Here is an 11,287-nt window from a genome sequence, read left to right on the forward strand (position 1 = left end):
ATAGATATTGTGTGCGAGGTCGAGATGGCTGTAGGCGTGGAGGACGATATTGAATGTGGTGAAGTTGCGGTAGACGCGGTGAACGAACACACGGGAGAAGAGGCTAGCAATAAAATGCGTAGAAGATGCTTGGATGTAAAATATTAGAGGGGAGAGAGAGAAAGAGAGACATATTGCCAAAAATAAAATTTTTGCTTTTAATTTTATTCTCTCTCTTAATAAAGAATATTAAAAGGGTTCTATTTATAAAAGTCTGATAAAATAGAATCCAGAATCCTTCTCCGAATCAAAGCGGCGCTCGTTTATCTAACCTAACTAAGGTTAGATATTTAACTTATAGTTGTTATAATTTTCTAACAAATATTGATAGTGGAGACACTTTTACAAATTAATGGCAGATTTTTTAGAGAAATAAGTGTAAAAATAAAAATTTTGTAGGGATTAATCTGGAAAGATGGTCTTTTGCAGGGAATTCTATACAATTATCCTCTATTATTAGATAGAATTAATGCAGCACTATCCAATTTGTCTTTTTTTACATATATCAAACCAAAAGAAGAAGGAGAAATATTTGGTTTGTCCATCTAATTGTCTAGAAAATGAAATCCTGGCTTTGCATATAATTGTGAAATTTGTATTGTATCCATATCTGAAATGTCAATTTCACCTGTTGTTGGTAATAGATTATGTTCTGCTCATTAATAAACAATTTGAACTTACGCAATTTGCTTATGTTCAGCTCGAATAAGCTCAAAAATAAATAAAAAAACATTAAAGAATAGTAATTTTGTTAGGATGTTGTTAGATTTGTAATTGATTTTTAGTTGGATTAGAATTAATATTTAAATCTGATGGAGATAAATTAAGATTTAAATATTAGTTAGAGTAGAAATTTAATTAGACTAATTAACTAGGATTTGAGTAGCTGTTTTTTTTTTTTTTTGAGAGATAGGTAGCACGCTACCCGCTTCGTTTATTTCATTTAGAAATAAACTTAGCTAGAAATGTGAATCAACTAGGATTCGAACTTGGGTCTCGAGCTGTTGATGTAAACTATAAATATAGCACAAGTGGTATTATTTTGGTGGCCGTAGTGGTATGAATTAGGCATACTGAGGACATAGTCAATGTTGTCATGATTTTATATGCACCTAGTATATAGATGCAACAGGACGTGTACGGCTTTCGTAGCTGTGGCTCATTGGTATATTTTATACACGGGTGCACAGAATGAGAGAAAAGTCTCCTTACTTTATGGAAGACGAGAGAAGGATGGGGAAAAGTCAGAAAGATGACTCGTGTTGAAACTACTCTATTGTAAAAGAGAAAAGTCAGGTATAATCTTCTCTTATTTAGTAAATTTTATTTTACCCGCATATTTTTTCTGTTTGATTTTTTTTCTTTTATAATTGTGCCAGCTTTTGCTGAGAAGACAGATTTGTAATAAAAATCCGATTCGATACTTTTATTGTAGAATCCCAACAATCGATACTCGATCAACAATAGTCGGTATCGGAGCGGCTTGCGAATTCTCAAAATCTGGTATCAGAGCGAGTACCGAATTCTCAACAAATTCCACCATGTAAACAAAAACTCGAGTTCTCATGCTAATACAATTCGACATAATAATTTGAGTTTATCGTTTTTTTAATTTGACAAAGTTTCGTGCAAATAAGAAACTCAGTAATCGCTTTTCTAAGGCAAACTCTTGTTCACAAACAACTCAAGTTAGATTCAAATACAAGTAAGCTGGCTCAAGTTTAGCGCGTAGACAAGCGAGTTTAGCTCGAACTTAGTTCAGCTCGCTTATGTTTGGCTCGTTCACAGTTCTATCGCAAACTTCGATCCAAATTTTCAATTATCTTCTTCCGACAAACACATCGAATCAATCAATTCATCCAATTCTTTTTGCATTTGGATTTTTAGATTATATATATATATTTTTTTAAATAATATTTTCTTTTCAGTCATTTTCGTGCGACATATATAGTTTCTTAGTTAGATTAGCATTTGGGGGATTAATTAAGGAATGTTATGATAATCCATTGACAACTACAACTCAGCTAACTCAAATCATGAGAAATAATTTAACAAAAATGTGTAGATAAAGGCCTTATCTGGTTAGCTTGTAATTGTACACGTCAGTCATATGAATTTTTAAGAAATCATAAAAGCGAATAAAAAAAAAAAAGCAATACTACCTATACTCCCTGAAGTATGGTATACATCTTATACATATACTATTCATATATATTCTTGTAAAAATATCAAATAACAGATAAATCCGTGCAAAGTTTAAATGATCATATTTATCTATTCGAAAATTCTTTGGTTTACAAATATATCCTTCTAAAAATTCTGGTTCATTCATATATGTTTCTGCTGTTTAATTTACCATTAGTTTTTTAACGGTGCGTGCGTAAAATGACTATTTTATCCTTACAAATTTATCCCTATAAAAAGATATCTTTCCTTCTCTCTCTCCTTGCCATCGTCGCTGCAACCGAAGGCCTCACCGTCGACGTCAACGTCGCCATGGATAGAGAGGAGAGGGTGAGAAAGATGACGGAACTTAACATTAGAATACAAATTATATATATATAGAGTAAAAAGATTATTTTACTCCTTATCTAACTATGATTAGCTTTTTATGGTTATCTAAATTTTGGTAATAAAAGGACACATTTACAGACGGGAGGATGTTTGGAGGAAAAAATTTGATAACTTAAATATTGTAAAAATATATTTGCTATTTAATATTTTTGTAAAAAATCATATGCAATTTTCTCAATATTTCGTATATCCAACAAAAATACGTACTAAAACACTCTAAAAACTTAATTTTTCTTAAAAATTTAATAAGAAAGCCCGAACGAATGTGTGCGGATATGCTAGCGATACGCCATTGAAATAGCGGTACAGATCGTGCGAGTGGCAAGAGACTACAAGAAGAAGATGATGAAGAAAACAAGAACAGAAGCTGTGGACAAAAAAAAACACTTAAACAAAAAATGAAAAAGTTAACCAAAAAGGAAGATTGAGGACCCACTTAATTAATTGGCTGTCTCCTTGATGCCAACAGCCATCATTTGAGTTACAGTTCTCCTTTTTTTTTTTAAATAGAGCCAATGAATGAAAAAGAGAATTTTGTTTAACAAATTAAACCAATTTATGTATGGTTTAAATGATCATGTATGTACTTCAACAGTTCAAGAAGGATGGATCAGAGCCCCCTATGATTTACTCATTTATTTTTTATTATTTATTTATTTTTCAATACATGATTTAAACAAAAATTTTATGGACATACTTCCCAAACAATCTTGTTTCGGAATTGTCCTGATGGACATCACATGGTGAGCTGCGCCCATCCCAACAGCCCAAAAAAAGTATTGCTTTTGCTAGATTAAAATCCTTTTAGGGTTGGGCGCAGCTCGCCATGTGACGTCCATCAGGACACCTTGCCATGTGCTACATATCTCTCAAAAAAAAAAAAAAAAAATCTTAGGGTTGGGATGGGCGTCGCTTTTTGCTGGGCGGTTGGGCTGGGGGCAGCTCATCATGTGGCGCCCATCCGAATAATCCCCAAACAAGATTGTTTGAGGAATATGTGCATAAATTTTTGTCCAACAAACCCTCTCCGATTTATTCAAGTAAAGCCGAAGTTTGGGATTTCACGATTCGAAGGTTAAAAATGTCTGTAAGTGTTTTAGGAGCTTTTCTTTTCAATATTATAAGATGAGTGAAAACTATCATCAAAGAACCTGATGGTTTTTACCACTATTTTGTATCATTAAAGTAGGTAAGAGTTCATTGTTCAATTCTTTCGGTTTTTAATGGATAAAAGTGGTGTGATTCGACACTATAGTCCCAATTTTAGGACTTTACGGGGTAAGAGCGATTGAGGGCCGCCTAATGCTACTGAGTAAAAATGAGAAAATTACTTCTCCCTTCTGATAATAGACTCTTAACTGACTTATTGCAATATACACGACATAATGTTACTTATGAAAATAAATAGAACATATATTTCTTTTGTATTTTTTCAGCTGCACGTAACACAAAGCCCGGCCGTCGCAATCCCAAACGAAATCAAAGAGTTCAAGCTTGACTCTATCATTGCATGATCCAAAAATATGGGCTTATCCTTGATTAGCTTTTAATCCAAATTGACTACAAGTTGAATTTAATTAAAAAGCCAAGTCAAAATTTTCTTTGTTGATAAGATAACAGCTAATTGGCTACATCCGTTGTCTCTCTTCAATCTTATCAACTAGGAGTTATTGCATGCACTCGTTCACGACACGTCTCATGCATCACACCGTATTTTTAAGACCAATTTGCATAAAAAAATCTATTAATTTTAAGTTTTTGCAAAAATAGGTCATATTTTTAAATTTTGCATATTCTGATCGAATTTCATAAAAAATCTACTATTTTTAATGCCGTATCTTAAAATCAAAATCCACTCAAGTAGATGTGATCTGCAGACTTAATAATCAATGGTGGAGAAAGAACTGTTATTTGATTTATGAGAAATAAAAATAAAAAATTTGTAATTTTTTGTAGGTAGGCATTTTAAATATCGTAAAATATATTCAATAAATTAGATTTTATAAATTAAAATATCTTTTATGATGTTTTATAAAGGTTTGGTTTTGGTGCATGCAAGCAATAATTTGCTGTCACGAGAGGAAATGTATTTTTCAAAACAACATAATCACACTCTATCTATATCTAAAAGCGTATAGAAATTTCAATAATAACGGACGAAATCCAAATAAGAATAAACGAATATTCCCTACAAATGGTTATGATTAATTTGTTAAAAATATCTCAAATAAAAACGAACGGTTATGATTAATCTATTAAATATAAAAAAATATTCCCCTACGAATGGTTATGATTAATTTGTTAAAAATATCTCAAATAAAAACGAACGGTTATAACCAATCTATTAAATATAAAATAATATTCTCTACGAATGGTTATGATTAATTTGTTAAAAATATGTCAAATAAAAATGAATCAATCTATTAAATCTCTATTTTATAATCTACCATATTGGAACTATTTAAAAACCAAATTTTATAATTTTTTAACATAATTTACTAAGCAATCAAAAGGTCCTAAAAATGACTATTTTAACGGCCGATGCGGCACGTTTTTAAGTTCAACGGTATAGAAATATCCAAATTACATGAAAATTTAATAGAAAATTCTACTTAACGTCAATAGCAAGATCAATAATTTCGATTTGAAATTTGAGTCCTTTATCATTATTTTTTATAAGATTTTTATTCTCAGCCGTTCATTTTGAGGCTACTTGTTCATTAGGCAAATGAAATCAAAAAATTATGAAATTTGATTTCTAGATAGTTCCAATAGCGTAGATCATGTCTAACGGAACTGATCGCCAAATCGGACGTTTCATCATCGAAAACAACTTACAAGTATGGAGGCCCCCGTACTTTCGAAAGTATAGGAGCCTATCTCTCTCTCTCTCTCTCTCTCTCTCTCTCNCGTTTTCGATCTTAGGGTGTTCAAATCAACGATCCACACCGTTAAAACTAATCTAAGGTATTTAAAGTTTTTAGAAATAAAATTTTATATTTTTTCGACATAGTTTACTTTATGATCAAACCATTTCAAAATTGTGAATTTTCAATAGCTACTATGGCGAGTTTGGAGTTTAACGGTGTAGAAGAATCTAAATTTCTTCAAATTTTGATAGAAAATACTTTAAACTATCTAAATTAAGGTTAACATTCTTGATCTTGAATTTAAAAGTCCTATACTCAAATTTTAAAGATTATTCAATTTCCACCGTCCATTTTGACATAATTTATTTACTAAGTAAACGATGTCGAAAAAAAACTAAAATTTTATTCCTAAGAATTTTATATACCCTAGATCATATTTAACGGTGTGGATCATTAATTTGAACACCCTAAGATCGAAAATAAAACTATAGTACCAGAGCTCTAGTACTATAGATAGTATAGTAGCCTAATTCTATATATATATATAAAATCTATTCCCTACAGATAGCTATTATCAATTTGTTAAAAAAAATCTCAAATAAGAACAGTTATGATCAATTTAATAAAAAATAACATTCTTATCCATCTATAAATTCAATCCTACGAACGATTATAATCAATTTGTTAAAAAATATCTCAAATAAAAACAAACGGTTATGATCAATTTGTTAAAAATAGCATTCCTATTCATTTATTTTACATTAAAATTAAAATTTGAGTTTAAATTATGAATTAATTTTAATTTTTGATATCAAATTTGAATTAACAATTAATTTTTTTATTACAGTAGATCAAAATTAAATTTTAAATTTTAAAGTAAATATGAATTAAATTTTGATGCTTTTAGTTTAAAACACATATTTAAATTTGATTCATCAAAAATCAAAATTATATAAAAATGTTTGATGTATATAAAAAAAAGGAAAAACTTCAAAAAAAACCCCATGGTTTCGTAGTTTCTCACTTTGCCCCCCTGTGGTTTAAAATGTATCAATTTGCCCCCCTGTGGTTTCTTTTTTCTCTTTTTCTTATCAATTTCATTATTTTTTTTTCTTAAATCAGTGATAAAGTTAAAATTAAAGAGTACTAAAGTGAATATTTGATAAATCTAGATGGGTATCTGAAGTTTTTTGTATATAATTTAATAAAATATTAACGAAAAAGCTACCGAAAAGATAAAAACGAAACCACAGGGGAGCAATTTGATACATTTTAAACCACAGGGGAGCAAAGTGAGAAACTACGAAACCACAGGGGGGGTTTTTGAAGTTTTTCCTAAAAAAAAGAACACTGTAGGATATTCTAAATATTTTCTAATAAAATATAACATATTAATTTATAAATATAATTTTTATTGTAAAATTTTGGATATATATAATGTACAAATTTATATTAATTTTCAACTAGTGTGTATATATAGAGAGAGAGAGAGAGAGAGAGAGAGAGAGAGAGAGAGCAGGACTACTGTGCTCTTAGAAACATGGAGGCCTCCGTGCTCCTAAACTGTTTCCGATGATAGAATTTTCGAATCGACGATCGGCTCCGTTAGATATGATCTAGCGTATTTGAAGTTTCTTGAAAAATAATTTTTGCGGTTTTTCGATATCATTTACCTAACAATCGAAAGAATTTAATATCAACGGCTGAAAATAAAAATTCTATAAAAATAGTGATGTAGTACTAAAATTTTCGATCAGAGATATTGATAATGTTGTATATAGTATAAAAAATTTGGTATCAAAATTTCATATGATTTGAATATTTCTACACCATTAAATGAAAACGGTAGACATCAACCATTAAAAATTATTGATTTTGAACCCTTTCGATCACTAGGTAAATGATATCAAAAAATCGCAAAAATTATTTTTTAGAAACTTCAAATACGCTAAATCAAGTCTAACAGAGCCGATCGTCGATTCGAAAATTTTATCATCAAAAACGGCTTAGGAGCACAGAGGCCTCCGTGCTCCTAAAAGCACAGCAGCCCTGCTCTCTCTCTCTCTCTCTCTCTCTCTCTCTCTCTCTATATATATATATATATAGCCTTTGTGTATTTTTTACTAGTAAGTTATAACATTTTGATGAAAAATTATAGGATTGAAATGATAGTAATCTTCTAGCTAGGGTTTATATATTGAAGTCAAATTTTTAATCATCAAAGCGTGGTACGTACGTATAATTATAAGTCGTTTTGATATTCACTTTGCTCTTATAAAGATTGGAATTGATGAAGATGATGAAACTCTTGAGATTTGGATTAATTGTTGGGTAAAATGATCAGGGAGTGTATCTCAAAATTTTTTAGATGTTAGATAATCCTACGACTTGAAGTAGTTTTCTTTAAAAATTGTTAAACGAATCCATGAGGTCAGTAATTGATCATCGTTTTGCCTCCATTTAATAAAGAGAAAACTTTAAATAACCCCCTTGTGGTTTGGTGGTTTAGTTTGGTACCCTATGATTTGAAACGTTTTACTTTTCTACTTTGTGAATTTACTTTTATATCGTTGTTAGGACTTGCCGTCAAGAAGAGTGTTAAAATATTAAAATTTATAAACTACAGGATAGTAAAGTGAAAACGCAGCACTAAACCACAAGCGAACTATTTGAAGTTTTAAAGAAGGAGAAAGCGACGGTGGGAACGAAAAATGAAAATAAAAATTACAGAGCATTTAGGTGATACTGTTAAAACCATATATGGTACTAAGGGTGTGTTTGGTTCGCATTATGAAAGATTACTAGGAATAAAAAATATCCGAGAATCTTATTCCTATTTATCCTATTACTAAGAATGTGGAATTCCTGTGTCTGGTTCGCACGGTAATATTAATTAGCCATGTTATTTAATATTACAAAAAATATACATTTTATTTATTTATTTAATTTTATATAATATTACCAAAAGTTTCAACATTTTTTTAGAAAAAAGGGAGAGAGAGTATAAGTTAGAGAGAGAGAGCATAATTAAAAAAATAGAAAGAAAAATATAGTCGAAATTAGAGGGAGTGAGAGAGTTGAAATTTTAGAAAGAGAGAGAGAGAGAAAGCTTAGTTTAGAGAGAGAAAAAAAAAAGTTGAATTTTAGGGAGAAAAATAAGTTTAGAGAGAAATATAAGGTTAGAGTGTAAAGAAAAATAATATCAATTAGCATGCGGGTAGGAAGAAAGAAAGATATTAGACATTTGTGATTACCCCAATCCATTAATATGAGAATATCCACCCTCCCTCAAGGGAATGAGATTAGTACTTTGGGGTGAATCTTATTCCCAAGTGAATCCGATATTACCAACTAGATTACTTAGTGTGTTTAGCCAAACACCGTCATATTTTTTTATTCCCATTGGATTAGTAGGAATCTTTAAAAGATAGCGCGAACCAAACGCACCCTAAAGGAAAAGTGCGGTAAACCATAAGAAGGGCATCTAAAGCTGTGAAAGATATTTCACCATCCCGTCGACATAGCCAAGTAGATGATAGCTAGTTAGCAAAGGAAGAAATTGACTCCATCATGGCAATTAATTCTCATCAATAAGTTTGATAGGAATTGTATTAGTTAATCTTGGAAGAGTTGTTACCAAGGACGTGGAATCAACAGTAGTGGGATTTTCTTTGGTGTGAAGTGGTGAGGTTATGTTGAAGTTGCGTACAGTGGAAGGAACTAAAGTAAAGAAAAATATAAAGATGGAGATGTTGGATGTGGCCCACGTGATTTATTCAAGATAATATATAAAAATACGATCAGTCTATTCAAGTCGATCTATAAAGATACGGTAAATCTAACGGTTAGGATCAATGTATCTGGACATATTCTTGATAGACGGACGTGATTTAACATCCTTACATCAAGTTATATATCATACGGGAGCCTCGATGTAATCCTAATCTAATTTTCTGTGACGGCTCTATCTCGGGGGACAAGAAAATTAGACTCGAAACGTCTCACTCTCTTACAAATAGCAAACGAGGACGAACCACGAGTAAGAACCGTCGTCTACAATCCGGATATTGAAATCGAAATTATGGCAAAATGTACGATCTTAGTTTCTAATGAAAGTTCAACAGGAGATGTGGGTGTGAAAGGAGGAGAAAAAAATAAATATATGGGCACTCTCAATTAATGATCTCTAATGAATTCACTCAGAATTCATGTTAAAAATATACAAAAATACAAATTATTGTTGTTACATTCAAAACTGAAGTGAATAAGAATGAATCAATGAGATTGAGATGTTTCTTCATTCAAGCAGAATAATCTTATCCTTATCCATTATATATATATATTTCACAAGCAACTCATCAGCTCTGCAGCAAAGCGTAGGCATTTGTTAGTGCCTATTGAAGATGAGGTATTTTTGTAATTTTCATAATTTTTCTAGATGTTATAATAAAAAGAGTTTCTAACTACAAAACACCAAAGACCAAATATGTGCCCTAACTTGGGTCTGGTTGTTTCTGTCACTGCATGTGGTCCGTATATAACAGGTTGGTGCCAAACAATTTAACAAGAGGACATGTTAGTTGTATTTTCTATCACAGGTTTTCTCCCCTACATATATTATCTATTTCTCTCCTCTTTCCTGAATCTTCTCTCTTCTACTGTGCTTATTTATGCATGTTAGACTCTATTTGAAATTGCAGAAAGGTTACATTAATTATGTTTGGTAAAAATATACGTAGAATGAAATGATAGTCTAATTGTTTGTATAAATAATATCATGTTCTGCATCTCGCAATAATTAAGACTGTTATGAAATAACTTTTGCGGTCCCACTGAAAAACGATAAAATAATGACTCTTTTTCGGCATATAATGTTAGATAGCTTTTGATACTAAAGAATCTTATTTTGATGCATGATTTTTTTGTTCGATATATCTTATTAATTTGTCCAAAAAACTTAGGACATATTTGATTTGAAGGATTTGAGGTTTAAAATGTGAATATGAATGATTAATTTTCATTATTAGTTTTTGGTTTGAGGGCCATGGAGGTGGAAATCTATTTTGATTTCAGATGGGATTGAGAAAAGAAATTTCTTTTTTTCTATAGCAATCATTTAACTTCAAACATTAATATAAATTTAATTTTAAATTATATAATTTTATATTTGAATTTGAATTATGGATTCAAATTTTAATTTTACATTTCTTGAGTTCAAGTTTAATTTTAATATACGTTGGATATTTAAATTTAGTTCTAAATATAAATTTTAACTTTGATAAGTTCAAATTGTGAGTTCAAATTTGATTATGAATTTGAATAGCAAATTCAAATTTTAATTAAAATTTAACTTTCTAAAATTTTAATTCGAACAAGATTTTGATTTCTTTACGAACCAAATAAATTAGAGTTTTTATTGTTCCGCTTTCCATTCTAATTCATTCTCATTCCTATTCTGATTTAGACTTCCATTCTGAACCAAACAAGCCCTAACAGTATTCAAAAGATGAAGATTGTGATCAAATGTTCAGCATGGAATACTACGTTAGAAAAATTATTCGCTTAAATCATGAATATTAAAACCTTCCAACGAATAAAAGTCAAACTCCATACTTCCAATCACATAAAAAAATTCTCATATCTAATAAATTATGATTAAATAACTTATTTTAACATCCAAATAGAGCTGTAGTTTTCTTATGTTTTTAACAATCCAAAACATTTGAAATCAATTGGAAGTTATATAATATGAGAATCCTCCATTTCTTCTAAATATTCAAAATTGCCTCACTATGCATGCAATT

Source organism: Ananas comosus, linkage group 3 (genome assembly GCF_001540865.1).
Source record: "Ananas comosus cultivar F153 linkage group 3, ASM154086v1, whole genome shotgun sequence".
In the NCBI taxonomy this organism is placed as follows: Eukaryota; Viridiplantae; Streptophyta; class Magnoliopsida; order Poales; family Bromeliaceae; genus Ananas; species Ananas comosus.